Raw genomic sequence first — 13093 nt, forward strand, 5'->3', positions numbered from 1 at the left:
GCCGGTTTTCTGTCATATAAAAATCGCAAATGCATCAAAAGTTGCAATTTATGCAAAAATAAAAAGAGAAAAAAATGCGTCTTTTGATGCACTTACACCACACATGGCAATAGGGTGGAGCTTAATAAAATGGGCGTGGAGCTCAGAGCTGACATAGATTTATTTTCTGGTGTACGGACAACTGAGGGTGCAACAAATTTATTAAGAGTCGTCTGCCTTTTAAAAAAAAAATATTGTATCTTACTCCAGCGGTCTTCATTCTTAGACTGGCATACTGTATGAACCACTGGTCTAAGTTAATTTGCCCCATAGAGTTTAATGATTAAATTCTCTCTGCCTTCCGCCACCATTAGCTCATATTAAAAAAAAAATCTTCAATAAACTCATAAGCTCCCCCTATTGGCGACAGCAGGCAGCTAAATTTTTTTGTTTGACTTTATGGCTCTGTATCAGAGCTCCAATCCTCTTAAAGATATATTATGAACTTAATCAGCACAGAATATAGGACCTATTTAGATATGAAACTATGAAATAATGGGTACATTTTAATAACTTACAAAAATAAATTAATTCTCCACTTCCCTATTTCTCCACTAAATCCTATATGCCAATTAGCTCTCCCACCGAAGGAAGAAAACTTTCTCCCTAGTGCCACCTATAGGTAATTCCGTTGTAGTCCATTGTCCAACCCTTTAAAGAGCTTTGAAACATTACTTCTTCCTTCTGGAGGAGAGCTAATTTGCATATTTTTTTCCCAGGGAGCATTGCCTTTAAATCTCCCTGCCAATTGGATCTCCACAAAAAGAATCAGTACCTTCCAAGGGCTAAAACCTATATGCTAATTTATTAGGAACATCTTTGTACCTGTATTTTCTAACTTTCTTTTACACTGTGATTTAGGATAGCATAGGAAATTATAGTCTGAACATTATCAGGAATACATGTTCTAATTTTTTCTATACATGAAAGGCAAAGAACTAAATGTCATTATCTCAAAGACTAACTTCAGACCCATTTTCTATGAATTTGTTGTGTACTTTATATTATGCCTTTTATCACTGTTTGAATTCTATAGCTTTTTCTAAACTGCTTAGCCTTCTTTGATCTAAAACAAACATGTTTGTTTTGCTGTGGGCTGGGAATCTGCTAAAGCAGCCTAAGCATTTTTTAACATCCTGCTGAGTGAGGCAGGCTGGCAGGTAAATAGATGGAACTTTGTCCCCACCCATCGTTTGTCTTTTATGACATGCATGTACTGTAAACGCCACCAATCCCACCCACCCGCTGCATATGGTGTAAAGGGAATGTATCATATATATTTTTTTCCTGATTAAAAACAGATGGTGAAACATAATCTTTTCTTCTAATCGGTTTTTATTTTCTTATTTTGTAGATTTTTTTTAATTTCTAAATCTCTGTACATGATTATGGGGGCAGCTATCCTGCCTTTTCTGCTGTTAACAGCATTTATAGAAATGCTTTACAGCAGCCACATGGACCAAAGGAGCCTGTGAACAGCAGGGGATCCATTGACCTTTAGGGTATGTTCACAAGGCTTAGCAGAATACGTCTGAAAATACGGAGCTGTTTTCAGGCGTAAACAGCTCCTGATTTTCAGACGTTTTTGTAGCTAACTCACGTTTTTTGCAGTGTATTTTACGGACGTTATTGGAGCTGTTTTTCAATGGAGTCAATGAAAAACGTCTCCAAAAACGTCCCAAGAAGTGACATGCACTTCTTTGACGCGGACGTCTTTTTACGCGCCGTCTTTTGACATTGACGCGTAAAAGTACACCTCGTGGGAACAGAACATCGTAAAACCCATTGAAAGCAATGGGCAGATGTTTGTAGGCGCAATGGAGCCGTTTTTTCAGGCGTAATTCGAGGTGTAATATGCCCGAATTACGGCTGAAAATAAGCCGTGTGAACAGACCCTTATAGAAGAGTTTTCTAGGCATGTGCAGAGATCATTGTTCAGGAAGGGATAGGAGGGGAGCTATCAATGGTGGATCCTGTGCTATCTATATAGAGGTGATACCTGTCATTGTAATCCTGCTGGTGATGATAATGAGATAACTGCTGAGAAGTGATCTCTACAGAACAAGTAGTGTCAGTCTAATATGAGGCTCAGTGGCCATTGTAAAAACGGCAACATTTTAAGACTATTTTTTAATATAGATAATGACATAGAATATGAAAGAAAAATTGCCAAAAATTCTTAAAAAATACGTTTAACATAAAAATTTATTTAAACAATTGGTCATTTTCTGATGGCACATTCCCTTTAATGAAACTGAATATAAGAAAGTCCCTATTGTTTAAATGTAATATTAATCCAGTTTATAAGTTTTGTTATATTTTACATTACAATAATACTTTTATTGTTTATTATAATTCTTAAAGATTTAACATCTCCGGTAGGGCTGTACAGGGTAAAAAATTATATACACTGTAAGTACATTACATGAAAAATTTAAATCCGGGGGAGACATATAGACTGTGCAACCTGTTCAACTGCACAGGGGCTCAGAGAGGAGAGGGAGCCCACAGAAAGTTTTAAAACTAGTATTTTTCTTTTCTCATCCCCCTACTCTACCAATCCATGGGTCTCTATGAATATCTGAGCTGCTCTGTGATTAAAGAGGCTCTTTCACCACATTAGAAGTGCCCTATCTCCTACATAAGGAGATTGGCGCTGTAATGTAGGTGACAGCAGTGCTTTTTATTTAGAAAAACAATCTATTTTTACCACTTTGTGAGCAAGGCAAACGTAATCTCGCGAGATTACGATGTAAACAAGATTATGTTTGCCTTGTTAAAAATCTCACAGAAAAGATTCAGACGTGTCAGGATTCTGAATACACATCACGTCCTGGTTGGAGGTAATGTATATTCATTATCAGGACACTGCAGTAATGTTATAGTGTGTGTAGTAGCTGCACATAACGATATAGCTATATCGCTAGTGCAGTGTAAATGAATGGAGAGAAGTGCATGACTCTGATTTGGTCAGCGTCATACACTCCTCTGTACAATGCCCACTTGGTCTAAAGTAAAAACACGCCCACTTGGGCATTAAGAAACTCATTAGCATAAAGTTAAAAATCGCTCATAAAGTGGTAAAAATAGATCGATTTTCTAAATAAAAAGCACTGCTGCCACCTAAATTACAGCGCCAATCTCCTTATGTAGGAGATAGGGCACTTATAATGTGGTGACAGAGCCTCTTTAACTGTTGGCTGATGATACAGTTCCTGTGTGTATGGACACTTATAGATGGGGTAGCAAGAGGAAGTCTAGCAAAAGGTGGTAGAAAGGTAAGTAATAACTTAGATATGATAGATTACAGGTGGATCCTGCGTGTCAGAGAGTTTAGCGCTACATACAGCTGCTCTGTATAGAGAATAAAGAGCAGCTGTATCTAAAAAAGTAAAAGAAATAAAAACCAATTAAAAAGTTACACCAAACACACTGACTGACCTGATATATCTATAGATGTGTATGTATGTATGTATGTATATATATATATATATATATATATATATATAAAATGCCCTCAAAGGTTTACATAGCCTTTAAATTCCTCACTCCCTAGTTTACGAGGGGTATTATAAATAACCTCCTCATTGCTCTAGATCACCAGGGCTAATATCATTACCCCCTTCTCTGCCCAAGATCACCAAGGATGTTACCCATCGCTGCACAAAAAATTCAGACTACAGTATCTGGCTGTTTTTCAGAGTGTTTTTTACAGTCATTATTTAGTTTAAATATAAGAGAATGTAAGTGCCGGGTATGTTGGTGGAAGAGGGCCAACACTTGGTTTTTGCACTGAGGGGCCCTCAGTTGTCTGTGTCCGCTCCTGATTTAAATAGATGAGTTGAAAAAAAGAGAATGAACCCTTTCCAAACAAGCTTACAAGAAAAGACATTCGGGAGATTTGTCAAAACTAGTGAAGGCAAAAATGTATCAAATTCCAATCTTAATTTTTCATAGACCCCTTAAAAAATGAAAGCAGAAACATAGTTAATTGTCATGAACAACTACTCCACTTTTCCATTGCACCAGTTTTGATAAAGTTTCCCTATTGAGGATTTGCCGGAAAGTCTGGGATGTACCAAGAATAAATAAAAGTGATAACCCACTGTGGAGTAACTTTAACAGTATTTAGTTAGGCATTGCATGGCACTACTACTTAGGCACTGTATAGCTGGGGTCTCAAGCACGTGGCCCGTGGGTTTCATGCGGCCCCTGGGCCGCATGCAGCCCCTGGGGCTGTCACCTGCGGCCCGTGGGACACAGAGCCGCTAGTACAGGCTGTGCTCCGGGACTCTGTGGAAATCCCTGACATCGCTGTCCATATATGGACAGTGTTGTCAGGGTCGTCCCCAGAGCCGGAGTCCCGTGCAGAGCGCTAGTACAGGCTCTGCTCCGGGACTCTGTGGAATTCCCTGACATCGCTGTCCATATATGGCCAGTGTTGTCAGGGTCTTCCCCAGAGCGGAGTCCCAGTGATGTCAGGTGCACAGCTGGAGTACTAGGAAGAGCCTACTAGTGCTCTGTCCGGGACTCCAGCTCTGGGGTTGCCCCTGACATCCATGTCCATATATGGACACTGATGTCAGTGGCTTCCCCAGAGTTCTGGCGCAGAGCCTATAACAGAGCTGGAATCCCAGGCAGAGTGCTAGAAGAGGCTTTGCTCCGGGACCCCAGCTCTGGGCAAGCCCCTGACATCACTGTCCATATATGGACACTGATGTCAGTGGCTTCCCCAGAGTTCTGGCGCAGAGCCTATACTAGTGCTCTGCTCCGTGACATCGGCTCTGGGGTTGCCCCTGATATCACATTCCGGTCCAGGAGGATCCCTGTGTATGGACAGTGATGTCAGGGGCTCCAACAGCAGAGGAATGCCCAGCAACGGCAACGCTCTGGCTGGGGATTCCACTCCTAGAGGGAGCCCCAATGGAGCTATCTACTTGGGGTGTGTGTGGCAGCATCTGCAGAGGGCACTGTGGCAGCATCTGCAGAGGGCACTGTGGCAGCATCTGCAGAGGGCACTGTGGCAGCATCTGCAGAGGGCGCTGTGGCAGCATCTGCAGAGGGCGCTGTGGCAGCATCTGCGGAGGGCGCTGTGGCAGCATCTGCGGAGGGCGCTGTGGTAGCTTCGGCGGAGGGCAATGTGGCAGCATCTCTGGAGGGCACTTTGGCAGCACCTACGGAGGGCACTTTGACAGCACCTACAGAGGCCACTGTGGCAGCATCAACAGAGGACTCTGTGGCACGATCTATGTAGGACTCTGTGGCTCTATCTAAAAAGGGGCCTGCCCAATCTTGACATGTGTGTCTGCCAAAGGCTGCCAACTGAGCCGCCGGACTGCATTTAGTGACACTTAAACTGGAAAACTGGATTGTTGAAATAAGCACGTGGAGAATTCTCTCAAATTTTAAAACTAGCTCTATAATTATAGTAATGTAGTATTATTATTATAGTAATATAGTGTTATTATTATAGTAATGTAGTATTATTATTATAGTAATGTAGTATTATTATTATAGTAATATAGTGTTATAGTAGTTCAAATAACGAATTGATTAACAATAATTTTGTATTGTATCAAATTTGAAAGTAATGCGGCCCGTCAAATTCCCATTTTTTCTATATGTGGCCCACTTACCCGGCCGAGTTTGAAACCCCTGCTGTATAGTATATTATTTTTGTAGTGTATGCTGGACGTAGTCCTACATATACAGTACTATATAACATTGTTACTTAGACCGCTGTTTGGAAGTGTTATTTAGGTACCCTACTGCATGGCGCTTATAATTAAGCACTGTATAGTATGGTTATTTGCACACTGTATGGTAATACACCATACTGGACGGGCGCCAACTGAAAGATCTACACAGGGCACTATCAAACGTAAGATCGGCCCTGACTATTAGGTATTTGTTTTCGATTGATAAAAGTAACGGTTAGTAACCTAAAGAGAATATTTCATATTTGGAACCATCAAAGAAAAAAATCTGAGATATTCAGTCACATTTTCATTAAAGGAAAATTGCGTGTGTGGTTTTAACCTCTATTCTCAGGGTGAAAAGGCAGTTACAAAATTAATGAATGGGGAAGAGGGGGGAGGTAGACCTCCAGCTCACCGTTTAGTTGTGTCTGAGTGCAGACAGCGCCCGGATTCCCGCGCGGCCAGCGGTACACAACAGGAAGAAAAAAAAAAAACAGAACCAAGATCCAGCGCTGGGTGTGCGTTAAAAAGGAACTCCTGTTCCAATTTTATTGGTATAACAAAGATAAAAATGATAGAACTATATGGAGTAGTTCTGTGGCAGAGTACAGGAATGAATGTTAGGTGAAGGATAGCAGTAAGCCCTGTTCAAATGTGCCTACGCGTTTCTGACACGTCTGTGTCCTTATTCATGGCATGCATGCCATGAATAAGGACACAGACGTGTCAGAAACGCGTAGGCACATTTGAACAGGGCTTACTGCTATCCTTCACCTAACATTCATTCCTGTACTCTGCCACAGAACTACTCCATATAGTTCTATCATTTTTATCTTTGTTATACCAATAAAATTGGAACAGGAGTTCCTTTTTAACGCACACCCAGCGCTGGATCTTGGTTCTGTTTTTTTTTTTTTCTTCCTGAAAAGGCAGTTGATATTGTTCCTGTATCTGCTGCCTGCAGACATTTGTCTCCTAGAGTTTTTCTAAGGCTTTATTTCAGCCTCCCTTTATCTACTTTTTTTCATACTCTACAGACAAACATCATATAACTTCATATAACTTCCTACTAATATACAGATGCCAGAGCTAGGTTCTGCAGCACCCGGGGAAAAGATTCAGTTTGGCGCCCCCCCCCAACTTCTTTCCCGACATCTCCTTCCCCCTCACCATGTTTGTTTTCTCTACCAATCAATGACATGTTATTTATTTTCCATATTTCTTTTTATGTAACTTGAGAATAAAAACATTTGTACATTTTACAAGCAATATAGTTCTATACACAACATCAGAATAGTTCTCAGTATATAAATACAACACCAGCACAAATACAGCTCAATTTAGTGCAACCCCTGCCATATAGGTTTGCACTAATTTGTTTCCAGCTCCCAGCATGGCCCGAACAATGGTAAGGATATACTGGGAGATGCTGTTTCACAAAAAATAAATCATATCATAATCATACCACCCATCATCTTGCTGCAGATCATACAGTGACTACAGTACTGATTAGAGGCAGAATAAATATTTACATTAAGTGACTCACCGGTGACATCTCAGATTCTAGTTCTTTTTCTCCATCCAGACCTCTATGATGACTTCTCCTGGTCACAGACCATTTCTTCTGTTTGCTGCTCAGTTGTCTTCAGCTTCTCACTTTTCCAACATTTCTACACCTATAAACAAAGATAAAGTTCTCAAAATACCACACACTACGCCCCAAAATATAATAGCGCCATACACTGCACCTCTAATTATAATAGCACCATACACTGTGTCCGCCACACACACCGTGCCCCCTGTAGATAGTGCCCGCCATAGGGCCCCCTGTAGATAGTGTCCCACAAATAGCTTCCCCTATAGTGCTCCACAGATAGCCCATCCCTGTATATAGCCCCCCTGTAGATATAGCCCACCCCTGTATATATTGCTCCACATATAGTCCACCCCTCTATATAGTGCTCCACAGATAGCCCATCCCTGTATATAGCCCCCCTGTAGATATAGCCCACCCCTGTATATATTGCTCCACATATAGTCCACCCCTCTATATAGTGCTCCACAGATAGCCCATCCCTGTATATAGCCCCCCTGTAGATATAGCCCACCCCTGTATATAGTGCTCCACAGATAGCCCACCCCTGTATATACTGCACCACAGATAGCCCACCCCCGTATATAGCCCCATGTAGATATAGCGCACCCCTGTATATAGTACTCCATAGATAGCCCACCCCTGTATATAGCCCCCCTGTAGCTATAGCCCACCTCTGTATATAGTGCTCCACATATAGTCCACCCCTATATATAGTGCTCCACAGATAGCCCACCCCCGTATATATCCCCATGTAGATATAGCCCACCCCTGTATATAGTGCTCCATAAATAGCCCACCCCTGTATATAGCCCCCCTGTAGATATAGCCCACCCCTGTATATAGTGCTCCACAGATAAAGTCCCCCCGGTAGATAAAGCCCCCCCCTGTAGATAAAGCCCCCCTGTAGATAAACCCCCCCCCCCCCCGCTTCACTTGTAGAAAGGTGCTGAATGGCCGGGCACGGAACGTACCCGGCCATTCATTGCTTCTAATTGTACCTGTGTCCCATAGAGGCAGGTACAATTATAGTGCAGGAGGGAGTGGCGCTGGCGTCCCCCTATAAGTTGCACCCGGGGCGCATGCCCCGCCTGCCCCACCCTAGCTACGCCCCTGCAGATGCATAACTGGTAATTGCTTTGAGAAAGTATTAAAAGCAACCATTGAATTCAATGTACTGGGAGAAAATAGTGAATAATAGTACAAACAAGTGGTTCTCAACAATTAGTAGTATAAATCCAAATGATCCCATGTTCACACATTTTCTTTTGCATTGATTTTTGCCACTTTTTTCTGTTTCTTCAAAATATTAAATTTGTGCAAAAAAATGACAAAAGTATCAAAAATCGCCATGTGTGTACATAAATTAGTATTTTGTTTTTTTAAAATAAAACTGACAAATGATCCCAAAGACTGGAGTAGTATAAGAATACGTTCACACGTGTACGAATACGCAGCGATTCCACATCAAAATATGGAGGAATTACATGCCGATTTTGCTGAAGATTGACTACAGATTTCACCCTATACATTGAAATAATGAAAACGGCATTGAAAATCTGTGTCTCTTCCACATGATTTGAAAATCTGCAGCATTCTCATATTTTCGCGCTGAAATGTTCCGCTACATGAGGATGGAGTTTTAAAAGCACCATCCACATGTATAGTGCAAAAAATTGCTGTAGTGCAAAAAATTGCTGCAGATGTTTGTCATATTTTTTGTTTTTCTTAAACTTAATTTTTACACAAAAAAGGCAAAAAATTTGCAGAAATCTTCAGTGAACACGGCATGTGTGAACATAAATTTATATATTTTTATTATTATTTATATATATATATATATATATATATATATATATATATATATATATATATATATATATAGACAGGAGAAATATAAACGTTTGCTTCTGTTTTTAAGATCTGTTCCTGGTTTTCCCTTAGGCCCCATGCACACGACCGTATTTTTGTCCACCCGTAAATACTGGCGTAAATACGGGTCCTTGGTCACACGTATTCGACCCGTATTCCACCCGTATTTACGGGCACGTTTTTGGCTGCAAAATTGCACTGCACTAATCGGCAGTCCTTCTCTCTATCAGTGCAGGATAGAGAGAAGGGACAGCCTTTTCCGTAATAAAAGTAAAATAAATTCATGCAGAGAAACAGAGAAAATGATCCAGTGCTGATGTAGATTAAAAGGCTTGGGCATCCACCCCAACTACTCCTACCCTTTTGCCCTGGGACTGCGTCTCCCTTTCGATTTTAAGAATTTTCTGAAATAAACATGGGACTCGATTTTCCCTTTTAATCTACATCAGCGCTGGATCATTTTCTCTGTCTCTCTGCATATATATGCCGCGGGCCGTCGCGGGGATCCGTTTGACGCTGCTTGAAGACGCAGACCGGTGAGCTGGAGGTTTCTCCTTGTTTTCCAAAATAAATTCATACTTACCCGGCCGTTGTCTTGGTGACTCGTCCCTCTCTTGACATCCAGTCCGACCTCCCTGGATGACGCAGCAGTCCATGTGACCGCTGCAGCCAGTGATTGGCCTGTGATTGGCTGCAGAGGTCACATGGGCTGTAACGTCATCTCAGGAGGCCAGACTGGAGGAAGAAGCAGGGAGTTCTGGGTAAGTATGAACGTCTTTTTTTTTTTTTTTTTTTTACAGCTTTTTCTATATTGTGATCGGTAGCCACTGTCCAGGGTGCTGAAACAGTTACTGCCGATCGTTTAACTCTTTCAGCACCCTGGATAGTGACTATTTACTTACGTCGCCTAGCAACGCTCCCATAATTACGGGTGCACACACGTAGTCACCCGTAATTACGGGAGCCCAATTAGACTTCTATGGGCTGCCCGTGCCGTAATTACAGCCTGAAATAGGACATGTTCTATCTTTTTCAACGGCACGGGCACCTTCCCGTAATCATATGGGGAGGTACTCGTGGCCAATAGAAGTCTATGGGCCCGTAATTACGGGAGTTTTTACGGTCGTGTGCATGGGGCTTTAGACATATTTACATTTTTTATTAGAACAAGGCTTTTGTGCTTGTAAGGCTGTGTTCAGATCTGCGTTCCAGTTTCCCTTTGTTCTGCTCTGTCATAGGACCAGATAAATAAAATACTGGTGCCGCTGGATCCGTCATGACGGAAACCAAGAGCGCCTGACGGGACCCATTGACTTTAATGTTTCTATGAGTTTTTGTCAGCTTATCCGTCGTTTTGCTGGACAATATCGTGCAACATGCTGCTCTATTTTGTCCGGTAATACCGTCTAAATCTGTGACGGAGGCCCCTAACAGAGCTGCCGACGCAGATGTGAACAGAGCCTCAACTGTCCATCATCCAGTCTTTTACTATTTTAAACCAAACAAAAAAATGCACACTTTGCTATACTTTTTTTTTTTTTTAACAAAAACATTACAAAGTTAATCAAGAATATTTACTCTCCGTGCACTGTGGTCTTTGATACATGATTATGTTTTAAAGTAGAACATCTGCTTTGGTTTAAAGGTGTTTTCTCGGGTCAAAGTAACAAAAGACTGAGAATGATTAGGTAATGTTTACTCTTTGCTTTGAACACTGAAGTTTATTCATACTGTGTGCTCACATACATAACAAAGAACACGTCAGCAGCATTCTATTAAAGCCTGCTGCATATATATGTGTGTGTGTGTGTGTGTATGTATGTATGTATGTATATATATATATATATATATATATATATATATATATATATATATGTGTGTGTATATATATATATATATATATATATATATATATATACAGGTGAAAAAAATCTTGCAGCACTCCAACAGGATGAATGACAAAAACTGTGATTTATTCAAGCCAACATACAGAGGTGCGACGTTTCAGTCCAACATTAGGACTTTTTTCAAGCACTGTGTATGTGTGTATATGTAGAGAGAGAGAGGTGTGTGTGTGTGTGTGTGTGTGTGTGTGTGTGTGTCTGTGTGTCTGTGTGTGTCTGTGTGTATATATTATGTCACTAAGATTATCGTTGGTTCAATTGTCTCAACACAGACAACCTCTTTTACTGGGAGCCACCACAACAATTACCCAATTTCCATGAACAAACACTGGTTTCCCTACCTTGCTTCATATTTGGGTCACCATATTGGAATACATTTTCATAATATGAGTATAATAGGGAATTGTTCTACATGCAAATCCATTATATACAAGTACAGGTTCATCAAAGTTATCTCAGCATTTTAACAAATCATATCCGTCAAAATGTATCAGGAATCCTGGCAACAAACCCTACCTACAATGTACAGGCGTACCTACAGTGTAAAGATGCCCATACATATCAGATAAAAATTATGATAATGGCCACGATTTTATTATCATATGGATGCCCATTGTTACGTTATTTCACCTTTTTTTTCATCAGAAATGTATTCTGTAAAACCAGTAAATAGAAAAAAGTTTTGAGTTAGAGGCAGGTCGAATCACATAAGTGCCTGTTCACATATGCAGTGTAGACGTTAGGGGCCTCCGTCGCAGATCCAGCAGGGAATACGGGAAACAATAGCACAGCATACCGGTAAAATCACAGAAACCCCAACGGAAAGCTGATGGAACCCAATATGGGTTCCGTCAGTTGTGTCCATTATTCCGTTGTTCAGCTCCTCTGACAGAGCAGAACAATGGAACAAAACAACGCAGGTGTGCACGTAGCCTAAGCATCATTCTTCTGCCACCAATGGTTTAAAGATGCGTAAATAAAACGTTATTTTATTCTGAGTGGTCCTGGAGCTGCTTCATACTTTCTATAAATTCTGTAAACTTTGTATATCTATGGCTCCATTGTCCAGCAACAGGTGATTATGCCGGAAATGCTTTAGAGACTGTCATTCACATAACACATCATTTTTTCAGCCACTCATGCTCCTTCCATAGACATAGCATGCTCATTTTACCATCTGTGTAGATTAGGCCCCTATTGATATGTAAATAGTCTGTAAATCCCTGTATTTCATTACTCAGCTGTTTACTGTGACTATAACAAAGAACATGCTAATGACCATTTACTGGCCATAGATATAGATTGCTGTCGGCCAAATGATAGCTATCTTAACTGACTTCCCCCATAGATATGAGATAGTTCGTAGATCCTATTAAAATTAGCGAGATCCATAGACATGTTGTGATTTAGTTGAAATTGATAGAACCCACCAGGGCTACCTTAAGACACTGGTTCACCCATTGCAAAACTTTCTTGAATGGGCTCCCTTTTATAGCCTCTAACAGTTTTAATATGGAAAAGAGGCTCAACGATCCCTTCCCCGACAGATGCCCCCCAGAGTGCCTAAAACAGGGATGATCCACAGTGCCAGTCAGCCACCAAGGCCGCTTCTAGCTTTTCTGCTGCCTGAGGCGAAAATTGAAATGGCGCCCCACAGATTCTGATTGACATCCTCCTGGCTGTTCTACATCAATACCAGCCTCCTCCAACTCTTACGGATGCGATGTTGTAGAGTACAGCTCGCTATACGGTGCCTGCCCATGGAGTACAAGCCCATCATTCTGTGACCCCAAGTCATCAGGAAACAGACTTGCTTGTCTGTATACCGATAGTTCAGAAAGACATGACGGTCAAAAGAACCAGGCAAAACTGTTGCTGTCTTTTTTTCTTCCCCCAAATAAATATATTTTTATTGGATATACAAAAAATAATAATAATAGCACACAGCAATGCATCTTTTAAAACAGTAAGGGCCAAATAAGAAC

At 41.1% G+C, this 13093-nt stretch overlaps 1 protein-coding gene across 8 annotated transcripts in view; it reads left to right on the forward strand.

The window, feature by feature from the left end:
- Positions 1 to 13093, forward strand: part of FAT1 (FAT atypical cadherin 1) — a 221028-nt gene that overhangs the window by 56884 nt on the left and 151051 nt on the right. The window lies entirely within an intron of this gene.

The sequence above is a fragment of the Rhinoderma darwinii genome, chromosome 1 (assembly GCF_050947455.1).
Source record: "Rhinoderma darwinii isolate aRhiDar2 chromosome 1, aRhiDar2.hap1, whole genome shotgun sequence".
Taxonomy (NCBI): Eukaryota; Metazoa; Chordata; class Amphibia; order Anura; family Rhinodermatidae; genus Rhinoderma; species Rhinoderma darwinii.